Here is a 14,531-nt window from a genome sequence, read left to right as displayed (position 1 = left end):
TTGAAAGTGACACGTGGGCACAAATGGTCAAAAAGAGACAATTTCTCACCTTTCTGCCCGTTCGAAGCTCAAGAACTGACCATCGCCACCCTGATCTTGTTGTTCAGCTGGACATAGGGAAGTGCACGAAGAAAAAATGCCACATTTCAATAAACAACTTGCCCAGGTCTGCTCAAAGCTGAAATCAAGCTATTTTGAAGTTTTGGGCCTTTTTGCCCGTGATTCTTCACTTTACGACTAAACGATTCACAGCAGTGCCAAAATTTTGGCGTCACTGAATACGGGTGCCAGCGGCCTACAAGCAAACCAAAAATCAAATCAATGCGACCACTCACGTCACAGCTGGGTCATGTTATAGAGAGGTACGTTGAAAGTGACACGTGGGCACAAATGGTCAAAAAGAGACAATTTCTCACCTTTCTGCCCGTTCGAAGCTCAAGAACTGACCATCGCCACCCTGATCTTGTTGTTCAGCTGGACATAGGGAAGTGCACGAAGAAAAAATGCCACATTTCAATAAACAACTTGCACAGGGCTGCTCAAAGCTCAAATCAAGCTATCTCGAAGTGTTGGGCCTTTTTGCCCGTGATTCTCCACTTTGCGACGAAACTATTCACAGCAGTGCCAACATTTTGACGTCACTGAATACGGGTGCCAATGGCCTACAAGCAAACCAAAAATCAAATCAATGCGACCACTCACGTCACAACTGGGTCATGTTATAGAGAGGTACGTTGAAAGTGACACGTTGCCACAAATGGTCAAAAAGAGACAATTTCTCACCTTTCTGCCCGTTCGAAGCTCAAGAACTGACCATCGCCACCCTGATCTTGTTGTTTAGCTGGACATAGGGAAGTGCACGAAGAAAAAATGCCACATTTGAATAAACAACTTGCCCAGGGCTGCTCAAAGCTCAAATCAACCTATCTCGAAGTGATGGGCCTTTTTGCCCGTGATTCTTCACTTTGCGACGAAACTATTCACAGCAGTGCCAAAATTTTAGCGTCACTGAATACGGGTGCCAGCGGCCTACAAGCAAACCAAAAATCAAATCAATGCGACCACTCACGTCACAGCTGGGTCATGTTATAGAGAGGTACGTTGAAAGTGACACGTGGGCACAAATGGTCAAAAAGAGACAATTTCTCACCTTTCTGCCCGTTCGAAGCTCAAGAACTGACCATCGCCACCCTGATCTTGTTGTTTAGCTGGACATAGGGAAGTGCACGAAGAAAAAATGCCACATTTCAATAAACAACTTGCCCAGGGCTGCTCAAAGCTCAAATCAAGCTATCTCGAAGTTTTGGGCCTTTTTGCCCGTGATTCTTCACTTTACGACTAAACGATTCACAGCAGTGCCAAAATTTTGGCGTCACTGAATACGGGTGCCAGCGGCCTACAAGCAAACCAAAAATCAAATCAATGCGACCACTCACGTCACAGCTGGGTCATGTTATAGAGAGGTACGTTGAAAGTGACACGTGGGCACAAATGGTCAAAAAGAGACAATTTCTCACCTTTCTGCCCGTTCGAAGCTCAAGAACTGACCATCGCCACCCTGATCTTGTTGTTTAGCTGGACATAGGGAAGTGCACGAAGAAAAAATGCCACATTTCAATAAACAACTTGCCCAGGGCTGCTCAAAGCTCAAATCAACCTATCTCGAAGTGATGGGCCTTTTTGCCCGTGATTCTTCATTTTGCGACGAAACTATTCACAGCAGTGCCAAAATTTTAGCGTCTCTGAATACGGGTGCCAGCGGCCTACAAGCAAACCAAAAATCAAATCAATGCGACCACTCACGTCACAGCTGGGTCATGTTATAGAGAGGTACGTTGAAAGTGACACGTGGGCACAAATGGTCAAAAAGAGACAATTTCTCACCTTTCTGCCCGTTCGAAGCTCAAAAACTGACCATCGCCACCCTGATCTTGTTGTTTAGCTGGACATAGGGAAGTGCACGAAGAAAAAATGCCACATGTCCATAAACAACTTGCCCAGGGCTGCTCAAAGCTCAAATCAACCTATCTCGAAGTGATGGGCCTTTTTGCCCGTGATTCTTCACTTTGCGACGAAACTATTCACAGCAGTGCCAACATTTTGACAACACTGAATACGGGTGCCAATGGCCTACAAGCAAACCAAAAATCAAATCAATGCGACCACTCACGTCACAACTGGGTTATGTTATAGAGAGGTACGTTGAAAGTGACACGTGGGCACAAATGGTCAAAAAGAGACAATTTCTCACCTTTCTGCCCGTTCGAAGCTCAAGAACTGACCATCGCCACCCTGATCTTGTTGTTTAGCTGGACATAGGGAAGTGCACGAAGAAAAAATGCCACATTTCAATAAACAACTTGCCCAGGGCTGCTCAAAGCTCAAATCAGGCTATCTCGAAGTTTTGGGCCTTTTTGCCCGTGATTCTTCACTTTACGACTAAACGATTCACAGCAGTGCCGAAATTTTGGCGTCACTGAATACGGGTGCCAGCGGCCTACAAGCAAACCAAAAATCAAATCAATGCGACCACTCACGTCACAGCTGGGTCATGTTATAGAGAGGTACGTTGAAAGTGACACGTGGGCACAAATGGTCAAAAAGAGACAATTTCTCACCTTTCTGCCCGTTCGAAGCTCAAGAACTGACCATCGCCACCCTGATCTTGTTGTTTAGCTGGACATAGGGAAGTGCACGAAGAAAAAATGCCACATTTCAATGAACAACTTGCCCAGGGCTGCTCAAAGCTCAAATCAAGCTATCTCGAAGTGTTGGGCCTTTTTGCCCGTGATTCTTCACTTTGCGACGAAACTATTCACAGCAGTGCAAAAACATTTTGACGTCTCTGAATACGGGTGCCAATGGCCTACAAGCAAACCAAAAATCAAATCAATGCGACCACTACCGTCACAACTGGGTTATGTTATAGAGAGGTACATTGAAAGTGACACGTGGGCACAAATGGTCAAAAAGAGACAATTTCTCACCTTTCTGCCCGTTCGAAGCTCAAGAACTGATCATCGCCACCCTGATTTTGTTTTTTAGCTGGACATACGGAAGTGCACGAAGAAAAAATGCCACATTTCAATAAACAACTTGCCCAGGGCTGCTCAAAGCTCAAATCAACCTATCTCGAAGTGTTGGGCCTTTTTGCCCGTGATTCTTCACTTTGCGACGAAACTATTCAGAGCAGTGCCAACATTTTGACGTCACTGAATACGGGTGCCAATGGCCTACAAGCAAACCAAAAATCAAATCGATGCGACCACTCACGTCACAACTGGGTTATGTTATAGAGAGGTACGTTGAAAGTGACACGTGGGCACAAATGGTCAAAAAGAGACAATTTCTCACCTTTCTGCCCGTTCGAAGCTCAAGAACTGACCATCGCCACCCTGATCTTGTTGTTTAGCTGGACATAGGGAAGTGCACGAAGAAAAAATGCCACATTTCAATAAACAACTTGCCCAGGGCTGCTCAAAGCTCAAATCAAGCTATCTCGAAGTGTTGGGCCTTTTTGCCCGTGATTCTTCACTTTGCGACGAAACTATTCACAGCAGTGCAAAAACATTTTGACGTCTCTGAATACGGGTGCCAATGGCCTACAAGCAAACCAAAAATCAAATCAATGCGACCACTACCGTCACAACTGGGTTATGTTATAGAGAGGTACATTGAAAGTGACACGTGGGCACAAATGGTCAAAAAGAGACAATTTCTCACCTTTCTGCCCGTTCGAAGCTCAAGAACTGATCATCGCCACCCTGATTTTGTTTTTTAGCTGGACATAGGGAAGTGCACGAAGAAAAAATGCTACATTTCAATAAACAACTTGCCCAGGGCTGCTCAAAGCTGAAACCAAGCTATCTCGAAGTTTTGGGCCTTTTTGCCCGTGTTTCTTCACTTTGCGACGAAACTATTCACAGCAGTGCCAAAATTTTGACGTCACTGAATACGGGTGCCAATGGCCTACAAGCAAACCAAAAATCAAATCAATGCGACCACTCACGTCACAACTCGGTCATGTTATAGAGAGGTACGTGGAAAGTGACACGTGGGCACAAATGGTCAAAAAGAGACAATTTCTCACCTTTCTGCCCGTTCGAAGCTCAAGAACTGACCATCGCCACCCTGATCTTGTTGTTTAGCTGGACATAGGGAAGTGCACGAAGAAAAAATGCCACATTTCAATAAACAACTTGCCCAGGGCTGCTCAAAGCTCAAATCAAGCTATCTCGAAGTGTTGGGCCTTTTTGCCCGTGATTCTTCACTTTGCGACGAAACTATTCACAGCAGTGCCAACATTTTGACGTCACTGAATACGGGTGCCAATGGCCTACAAGCAAACCAAAAATCAAATCAATGCGACCACTCACGTCACAACTGGGTCATGTTATAGAGAGGTACGTTGAAAGTGACACGTGGGCACAAATGGTCAAAAAGAGACAATTTCTCACCTTTCTGCCCGTTCGAAGCTCAAGAACTGACCATCGCCACCCATATCTTGTTGTTTAGCTGGACATAGGGAAGTGCACGAAGAAAAAATGCCACATTTCAATAAACAACTTGCCCAGGGCTGCTCAAAGCTGAAATCAAGCTATCTCGAAGTTTTGGGCCTTTTTGCCCGTGATTCTTCACTTTACGACTAAACGATTCACAGCAGTGCCAAAATTTTGGCGTCACTGAATACGGGTGCCAGCGGCCTAAAAGCAAACCAAAAATCAAATCAATGCGACCACTCACGTCACAGCTGGGTCATGTTATAGAGAGGTACGTTGAAAGTGACACGTGGGCACAAATGGTCAAAAAGAGACAATTTCTCACCTTTCTGCCCGTTCGAAGCTCAAGAACTGACCATCGCCACCCTGATCTTGTTGTTTAGCTGGACATAGGGAAGTGCACGAAGAAAAAATGCCACATTTCAATGAACAACTTGCCCAGGGCTGCTCAAAGCTCAAATCAAGCTATCTCGAAGTGTTGGGCCTTTTTGCCCGTGATTCTTCACTTTGCGACGAAACTATTCACAGCAGTGCAAAAACATTTTGACGTCTCTGAATACGGGTGCCAATGGCCTACAAGCAAACCAAAAATCAAATCAATGCGACCACTACCGTCACAACTGGGTTATGTTATAGAGAGGTACATTGAAAGTGACACGTGGGCACAAATGGTCAAAAAGAGACAATTTCTCACCTTTCTGCCCGTTCGAAGCTCAAGAACTGATCATCGCCACCCTGATTTTGTTTTTTAGCTGGACATACGGAAGTGCACGAAGAAAAAATGCCACATTTCAATAAACAACTTGCCCAGGGCTGCTCAAAGCTCAAATCAACCTATCTCGAAGTGTTGGGCCTTTTTGCCCGTGATTCTTCACTTTGCGACGAAACTATTCACAGCAGTGCCAACATTTTGACGTCACTGAATACGGGTGCCAATGGCCTACAAGCAAACCAAAAATCAAATCGATGCGACCACTCACGTCACAACTGGGTTATGTTATAGAGAGGTACGTTGAAAGTGACACGTGGGCACAAATGGTCAAAAAGAGACAATTTCTCACCTTTCTGCCCGTTCGAAGCTCAAGAACTGACCATCGCCACCCTGATCTTGTTGTTTAGCTGGACATAGGGAAGTGCACGAAGAAAAAATGCCACATTTCAATAAACAACTTGCCCAGGGCTGCTCAAAGCTCAAATCAAGCTATCTCGAAGTGTTGGGCCTTTTTGCCCGTGATTCTTCACTTTGCGACGAAACTATTCACAGCAGTGCAAAAACATTTTGACGTCTCTGAATACGGGTGCCAATGGCCTACAAGCAAACCAAAAATCAAATCAATGCGACCACTACCGTCACAACTGGGTTATGTTATAGAGAGGTACATTGAAAGTGACACGTGGGCACAAATGGTCAAAAAGAGACAATTTCTCACCTTTCTGCCCGTTCGAAGCTCAAGAACTGATCATCGCCACCCTGATTTTGTTTTTTAGCTGGACATAGGGAAGTGCACGAAGAAAAAATGCTACATTTCAATAAACAACTTGCCCAGGGCTGCTCAAAGCTCAAACCAAGCTATCTCGAAGTTTTGGGCCTTTTTGCCCGTGATTCTTCACTTTGCGACGAAACTATTCACAGCAGTGCCAAAATTTTGACGTCACTGAATACGGGTGCCAATGGCCTACAAGCAAACCAAAAATCAAATCAATGCGACCACTCACGTCACAACTCGGTCATGTTATAGAGAGGTACGTGGAAAGTGACACGTGGGCACAAATGGTCAAAAAGAGACAATTTCTCACCTTTCTGCCCGTTCGAAGCTCAAGAACTGACCATCGCCACCCTGATCTTGTTGTTTAGCTGGACATAGGGAAGTGCACGAAGAAAAAATGCCACATTTCAATAAACAACTTGCCCAGGGCTGCTCAAAGCTCAAATCAAGCTATCTCGAAGTGTTGGGCCTTTTTGCCCGTGATTCTTCACTTTGCGACGAAACTATTCACAGCAGTGCCAACATTTTGACGTCACTGAATACGGGTGCCAATGGCCTACAAGCAAACCAAAAATCAAATCAATGCGACCACTCACGTCACAACTGGGTCATGTTATAGAGAGGTACGTTGAAAGTGACACGTGGGCACAAATGGTCAAAAAGAGACAATTTCTCACCTTTCTGCCCGTTCGAAGCTCAAGAACTGACCATCGCCACCCATATCTTGTTGTTTAGCTGGACATAGGGAAGTGCACGAAGAAAAAATGCCACATTTCAATAAACAACTTGCCCAGGGCTGCTCAAAGCTCAAATCAAGCTATCTCGAAGTTTTGGGCCTTTTTGCCCGTGATTCTTCACTTTGCGGCTAAATTATTCACAGCAGTGCCAAAATTTTAGCGTCACTGAATGCGGGTGCCAGCGGCCTACAAGCAAACCAAAAATCAAATCAATGCGACCACTCACGTCACAGCTGGGTCATGTTATAGAGAGGTACGTTGAAAGTGACATGTGGGCACAAATGGTCAAAAAGAGACAATTTCTCACCTTTCTGCCCGTTCGAAGCTCAAGAACTGACCATCGCCACCCTGATCTTGTTGTTTAGCTGGACATAGGGAAGTGCACGAAGAAAAAATGCCACATTTCAATAAACAACTTGCCCAGGGCTGCTCAAAGCTCAAATCAAGCTATTTTGAAGTTTTGGGCCTTTTTGCCCGTGATTCTTCACTTTACGACTAAACGATTCACAGCAGTGCCAAAATTTTGGCGTCACTGAGTACGGGTGCCAGCGGCCTACAAGCAAACCAAAAATCAAATCAATGCGACCACTCACGTCACAGCTGGGTCATGTTATAGAGAGGTACGTTGAAAGTGACACGTGGGCACAAATGGTCAAAAAGAGACAATTTCTCACCTTTCTGCCCGTTCGAAGCTCAAGAACTGACCATCGCCACCCTGATCTTGTTGTTTAGCTGGACATAGGGAAGTGCACGAAGAAAAAATGCCACATTTCAATAAACAACTTGCCCAGGGCTGCTCAAAGCTGAAATCAAGCTATTTTGAAGTTTTGGGCCTTTTTGCCCGTGATTCTTCACTTTACGACTAAACGATTCACAGCAGTGCCAAAATTTTGGCGTCACTGAATACGGGTGCCAGCGGCCTACAAGCAAACCAAAAATCAAATCAATGCGACCACTCACGTCACAGCTGGGTCATGTTATAGAGAGGTACGTTGAAAGTGACATGTGGGCACAAATGGTCAAAAAGAGACAATTTCTCACCTTTCTGCCCGTTCGAAGCTCAAGAACTGACCATCGCCACCCTGATCTTGTTGTTTAGCTGGACATAGGGAAGTGCACGAAGAAAAAATGCCACATTTCAATAAACAACTTGCCCAGGGCTGCTCAAAGCTGAAATCAAGCTATTTTGAAGTTTTGGGCCTTTTTGCCCGTGATTCTTCACTTTACGACTAAACGATTCACAGCAGTGCCAAAATTTTGGCGTCACTGAATACGGGTGCCAGCGGCCTACAAGCAAACCAAAAATCAAATCAATGCGACCACTCACGTCACAGCTGGGTCATGTTATAGAGAGGTACGTTGAAAGTGACATGTGGGCACAAATGGTCAAAAAGAGACAATTTCTCACCTTTCTGCCCGTTCGAAGCTCAAGAACTGACCATCGCCACCCTGATCTTGTTGTTTAGCTGGACATAGGGAAGTGCACGAAGAAAAAATGCCACATTTCAATAAACAACTTGCCCAGGGCTGCTCAAAGCTGAAATCAAGCTATTTTGAAGTTTTGGGCCTTTTTGCCCGTGATTCTTCACTTTACGACTAAACGATTCACAGCAGTGCCAAAATTTTGGCGTCACTGAATACGGGTGCCAGCGGCCTACAAGCAAACCAAAAATCAAATCAATGCGACCACTCACGTCACAGCTGGGTCATGTTATAGAGAGGTACGTTGAAAGTGACATGTGGGCACAAATGGTCAAAAAGAGACAATTTCTCACCTTTCTGCCCGTTCGAAGCTCAAGAACTGACCATCGCCACCCTGATCTTGTTGTTTAGCTGGACATAGGGAAGTGCACGAAGAAAAAATGCCACATTTCAATAAACAACTTGCCCAGGGCTGCTCAAAGCTGAAATCAAGCTATTTTGAAGTTTTGGGCCTTTTTGCCCGTGATTCTTCACTTTACGACTAAACGATTCACAGCAGTGCCAAAATTTTGGCGTCACTGAATACGGGTGCCAGCGGCCTACAAGCAAACCAAAAATCAAATCAATGCGACCACTCACGTCACAGCTGGGTCATGTTATAGAGAGGTACGTTGAAAGTGACACGTGGGCACAAATGGTCAAAAAGAGACAATTTCTCACCTTTCTGCCCGTTCGAAGCTCAAGAACTGACCATCGCCACCCTGATCTTGTTGTTCAGCTGGACATAGGGAAGTGCACGAAGAAAAAATGCCACATTTCAATAAACAACTTGCCCAGGGCTGCTCAAAGCTCAAATCAAGCTATCTCGAAGTGTTGGGCCTTTTTGCCCGTGATTCTTCACTTTGCGACGAAACTATTCACAGCAGTGCCAACATTTTGACGTCACTGAATACGGGTGCCAATGGCCTACAAGCAAACCAAAAATCAAATCAATGCGACCACTCACGTCACAACTGGGTCATGTTATAGAGAGGTACGTTGAAAGTGACACGTGGGCACAAATGGTCAAAAAGAGACAATTTCTCACCTTTCTGCCCGTTCGAAGCTCAAGAACTGACCATCGCCACCCTGATCTTGTTGTTTAGCTGGACATAGGGAAGTGCACGAAGAAAAAATGCCACATTTCAATAAACAACTTGCCCAGGGCTGCTCAAAGCTGAAATCAAGCTATTTTGAAGTTTTGGGCCTTTTTGCCCGTGATTCTTCACTTTACGACTAAACGATTCACAGCAGTGCCAAAATTTTGGCGTCACTGAATACGGGTGCCAGCGGCCTACAAGCAAACCAAAAATCAAATCAATGCGACCACTCACGTCACAGCTGGGTCATGTTATAGAGAGGTACGTTGAAAGTGACATGTGGGCACAAATGGTCAAAAAGAGACAATTTCTCACCTTTCTGCCCGTTCGAAGCTCAAGAACTGACCATCGCCACCCTGATCTTGTTGTTTAGCTGGACATAGGGAAGTGCACGAAGAAAAAATGCCACATTTCAATAAACAACTTGCCCAGGGCTGCTCAAAGCTGAAATCAAGCTATTTTGAAGTTTTGGGCCTTTTTGCCCGTGATTCTTCACTTTACGACTAAACGATTCACAGCAGTGCCAAAATTTTGGCGTCACTGAATACGGGTGCCAGCGGCCTACAAGCAAACCAAAAATCAAATCAATGCGACCACTCACGTCACAGCTGGGTCATGTTATAGAGAGGTACGTTGAAAGTGACACGTGGGCACAAATGGTCAAAAAGAGACAATTTCTCACCTTTCTGCCCGTTCGAAGCTCAAGAACTGACCATCGCCACCCTGATCTTGTTGTTCAGCTGGACATAGGGAAGTGCACGAAGAAAAAATGCCACATTTCAATAAACAACTTGCCCAGGGCTGCTCAAAGCTCAAATCAAGCTATCTCGAAGTGTTGGGCCTTTTTGCCCGTGATTCTTCACTTTGCGACGAAACTATTCACAGCAGTGCCAACATTTTGACGTCACTGAATACGGGTGCCAATGGCCTACAAGCAAACCAAAAATCAAATCAATGCGACCACTCACGTCACAACTGGGTCATGTTATAGAGAGGTACGTTGAAAGTGACACGTGGGCACAAATGGTCAAAAAGAGACAATTTCTCACCTTTCTGCCCGTTCGAAGCTCAAGAACTGACCATCGCCACCCTGATCTTGTTGTTTAGCTGGACATAGGGAAGTGCACGAAGAAAAAATGCCACATTTCAATAAACAACTTGCCCAGGGCTGCTCAAAGCTCAAATGAACCTATCTCGAAGTGATGGGCCTTTTTGCCCGTGATTCTTCACTTCGCGACGAAACTATTCACAGCAGTGCCAAAATTTTAGCGTCACTGAATACGGGTGGCAGCGGCCTACAAGCAAACCAAAAATCAAATCAATGCGACCACTCACGTCACAGCTGGGTCATGTTATAGAGAGGTACGTTGAAAGTGACACGTGGGCACAAATGGTCAAAAAGAGACAATTTCTCACCTTTCTGCCCGTTCGAAGCTCAAGAACTGACCATCGCCACCCTGATCTTGTTGTTTAGCTGGACATAGGGAAGTGCACGAAGAAAAAATGCCACATTTCAATAAACAACTTGCCCAGGGCTGCTCAAAGCTGAAATCAAGCTATTTTGAAGTTTTGGGCCTTTTTGCCCGTGATTCTTCACTTTACGACTAAACGATTCACAGCAGTGCCAAAATTTTGGCGTCACTGAATACGGGTGCCAGCGGCCTACAAGCAAACCAAAAATCAAATCAATGCGACCACTCACGTCACAGCTGGGTCATGTTATAGAGAGGTACGTTGAAAGTGACACGTGGGCACAAATGGTCAAAAAGAGACAATTTCTCACCTTTCTGCCCGTTCGAAGCTCAAGAACTGACCATCGCCACCCTGATCTTGTTGTTCAGCTGGACATAGGGAAGTGCACGAAGAAAAAATGCCACATTTCAATAAACAACTTGCCCAGGGCTGCTCAAAGCTCAAATCAAGCTATCTCGAAGTGATGGGCCTTTTTGCCCGTGATTCTTCACTTTGCGACGAAACTATTCACAGCAGTGCCAAAATTTTAGCGTCAGTGAATACGGGTGCCAGCGGCCTACAAGCAAACCAAAAATCAAATCAATGCGACCACTCACGTCACAGCTGGGTCATGTTATAGAGAGGTACGTTGAAAGTGACACGTGGGCACAAATGGTCAAAAAGAGACAATTTCTCACCTTTCTGCCCGTTCGAAGCTCAAGAACTGACCATCGCCACCCTGATCTTGTTGTTTAGCTGGACATAGGGAAGTGCACGAAGAAAAAATGCCACATTTCAATAAACAACTTGCCCAGGGCTGCTCAAAGCTCAAATCAAGCTATCTCGAAGTTTTGGGCCTTTTTGCCCGTGATTCTTCACTTTACGACTAAACGATTCACAGCAGTGCCAAAATTTTGGCGTCACTGAATACGGGTGCCAGCGGCCTACAAGCAAACCAAAAATCAAATCAATGCGACCACTCACGTCACAGCTAGGTCATGTTATAGAGAGGTACGTTGAAAGTGACACGTGGGCACAAATGGTCAAAAAGAGACAATTTCTCACCTTTCTGCCCGTTCGAAGCTCAAGAACTGACCATCGCCACCCTGATCTTGTTGTTTAGCTGGACATAGGGAAGTGCACGAAGAAAAAATGCCACATTTCAATAAACAACTTGCCCAGGGCTGCTCAAAGCTGAAATCAAGCTATTTTGAAGTTTTGGGCCTTTTTGCCCGTGATTCTTCACTTTACGACTAAACGATTCACAGCAGTGCCAAAATTTTGGCGTCACTGAATACGGGTGCCAGCGGCCTACAAGCAAACCAAAAATCAAATCAATGCGACCACTCACGTCACAGCTGGGTCATGTTATAGAGAGGTACGTTGAAAGTGACACGTGGGCACAAATGGTCAAAAAGAGACAATTTCTCACCTTTCTGCCCGTTCGAAGCTCAAGAACTGACCATCGCCACCCTGATCTTGTTGTTTAGCTGGACATAGGGAAGTGCACGAAGAAAAAATGCCACATTTCAATAAACAACTTGCCCAGGGCTGCTCAAAGCTCAAATCAAGCTATCTCGAAGTGTTGGGCCTTTTTGCCCGTGATTCTTCACTTTGCGACGAAAGTATTCACAGCAGTGCCAACATTTTGACGTCACTGAATACGGGTGCCAATGGCCTACAAGCAAACCAAAAATCAAATCAATGCGACCACTCACGTCACAACTGGGTCATGTTATAGAGAGGTACGTTGAAAGTGACACGTAGGCACAAATGGTCAAAAAGAGACAATTTCTCACCTTTCTGCCCGTTCGAAGCTCAAGAACTGACCATCGCGACCCTGATCTTGTTGTTTAGCTGGACATAGGGAAGTGCACGAAGAAAAAATGCCACATTTCAATAAACAACTTGCCCAGGGCTGCTCAAAGCTCAAATCAAGCTATCTCGAAGTGTTGGGCCTTTTTGCCCGTGATTCTTCACTTTGCGACGAAACTATTCACAGCAGTGCCAACATTTTGACGTCACTGAATACGGGTGCCAATGGCCTACAAGCAAACCAAAAATCAAATCAATGCGACCACTCACGTCACAACTGGGTCATGTTATAAAGAGGTACGTTGAAAGTGACACGTGGGCACAAATGGTCAAAAAGAGACGATTTCTCACCTTTCTGCCCGTTCGAAGCTCAAGAACTGACCATCGCCGCCCTGATCTTGTTGTTTAGCTGGACATAGGGAAGTGCACGAAGAAAAAATGCCACATTTCAATAAACAACTTGCCCAGGGCTGCTCAAAGCTCAAATCAAGCTATCTCGAAGTGTTGGGCCTTTTTGCCCGTGATTCTTCACTTTGCGACGAAACTATTCACAGCAGTGCCAACATTTTGACGTCACTGAATACGGGTCCCAATGGCCTACAAGCAAACTAAAAATCAAATCAATGCAACCACTCACGTCACAACTGGGTCATGTTATAGAGAGGTACGTTGAAAGTGACACGTGGGCACAAATGGTCAAAAAGAGACAATTTCTCACCTTTCTGCCCGTTCGAAGCTCAAGAACTGACCATCGCCACCCTGATCTTGTTGTTTAGCTGGACATAGGGAAGTGCACGAAGAAAAAATGCCACATTTCAATAAACAACTTGCCCAGGGCTGCTCAAAGCTCAAATCAAGCTATCTCGAAGTTTTGGGCCATTTTGCCCGTGATTCTTCACTTTGCGGCTAAACTATTCACAGCAGTGCCAAAATTTTAGCGTCACTGAATGCGGGTGCCAGCGGCCTACAAGCAAACCAAAAATCAAATCAATGCGACCACTCACGTCACAACTGGGTCATGTTATAGAGAGGTACGTTGAAAGTGACACGTGGGCACAAATGGTCAAAAAGAGACAATTTCTCACCTTTCTGCCCGTTCGAAGCTCAAGAACTGACCATCGCCACCCTGATCTTGTTGTTTAGCTGGACATAGGGAAGTGCACGAAGAAAAAATGCCACATTTCAATAAACAACTTGCGCAGGGCTGCTCAAAGCTCAAATCAACCTATCTCGAAGTGATGGGCCTTTTTGCCCGTGATTCTTCACTTTGCGACGAAACTATTCACAGCAGTGCCAAAATTTTAGCGTCACTGAATACGGGTGCCAGCGGCCTACAAGCAAACCAAAAATCAAATCAATGCGACCACTCACGTCACAGCTGGGTCATGTTATAGAGAGGTACGTTGAAAGTGACACGTGGGCACAAATGGTCAAAAAGAGACAATTTCTCACCTTTCTGCCCGTTCGAAGCTCAAGAACTGACCATCGCCATCCTGATCTTGTTGTTTAGCTGGACATAGGGAAGTGCACGAAGAAAAAATGCCACATTTCAATAAACAACTTGCCCAGGGCTGCTCAAAGCTCAAATCAAGCTATCTCGAAGTTTTGGGCCTTTTTGCCCGTGATTCTTCACTTTACGACTAAACGATTCACAGCAGTGCCAAAATTTTGGCGTCACTGAATACGGGTGCCAGCGGCCTACAAGCAAACCAAAAATCAAATCAATGCGACCACTCACGTCACAGCTGGGTCATGTTATAGAGAGGTACGTTGAAAGTGACATGTGGGCACAAATGGTCAAAAAGAGACAATTTCTCACCTTTCTGCCCGTTCGAAGCTCAAGAACTGACCATCGCCACCCTGATCTTGTTGTTTAGCTGGACATAGGGAAGTGCACGAAGAAAAAATGCCACATTTCAATAAACAACTTGCGCAGGGCTGCTCAAAGCTCAAATCAACCTATCTCGAAGTGATGGGCCT

The 14,531-nt window shown here is 45.3% G+C and overlaps 1 long non-coding RNA gene across 1 annotated transcript; it reads right to left on the bottom strand.

Moving 5' to 3' along the window:
* Positions 1–4,450: 4,450 nt before the first annotated feature.
* LOC135826369 (uncharacterized) lies at positions 4,451–5,989 on the bottom strand. The gene is made up of 3 exons (XR_010555269.1): positions 5,930–5,989; positions 5,194–5,251; positions 4,451–4,515 (listed from the first exon to the last, which is right to left on the bottom strand). It is a non-coding gene; the product is annotated as an uncharacterized LOC135826369 (long non-coding RNA).
* Positions 5,990–14,531: the final 8,542 nt, after the last annotated feature.

This window comes from Sycon ciliatum, chromosome 10 (assembly GCF_964019385.1).
Source record: "Sycon ciliatum chromosome 10, ocSycCili1.1, whole genome shotgun sequence".
NCBI classification, from domain to species: Eukaryota; Metazoa; Porifera; class Calcarea; order Leucosolenida; family Sycettidae; genus Sycon; species Sycon ciliatum.
Note: the sequence above shows the minus strand (reverse complement) of the source record. Positions and strands in the feature narration are given on the sequence as shown.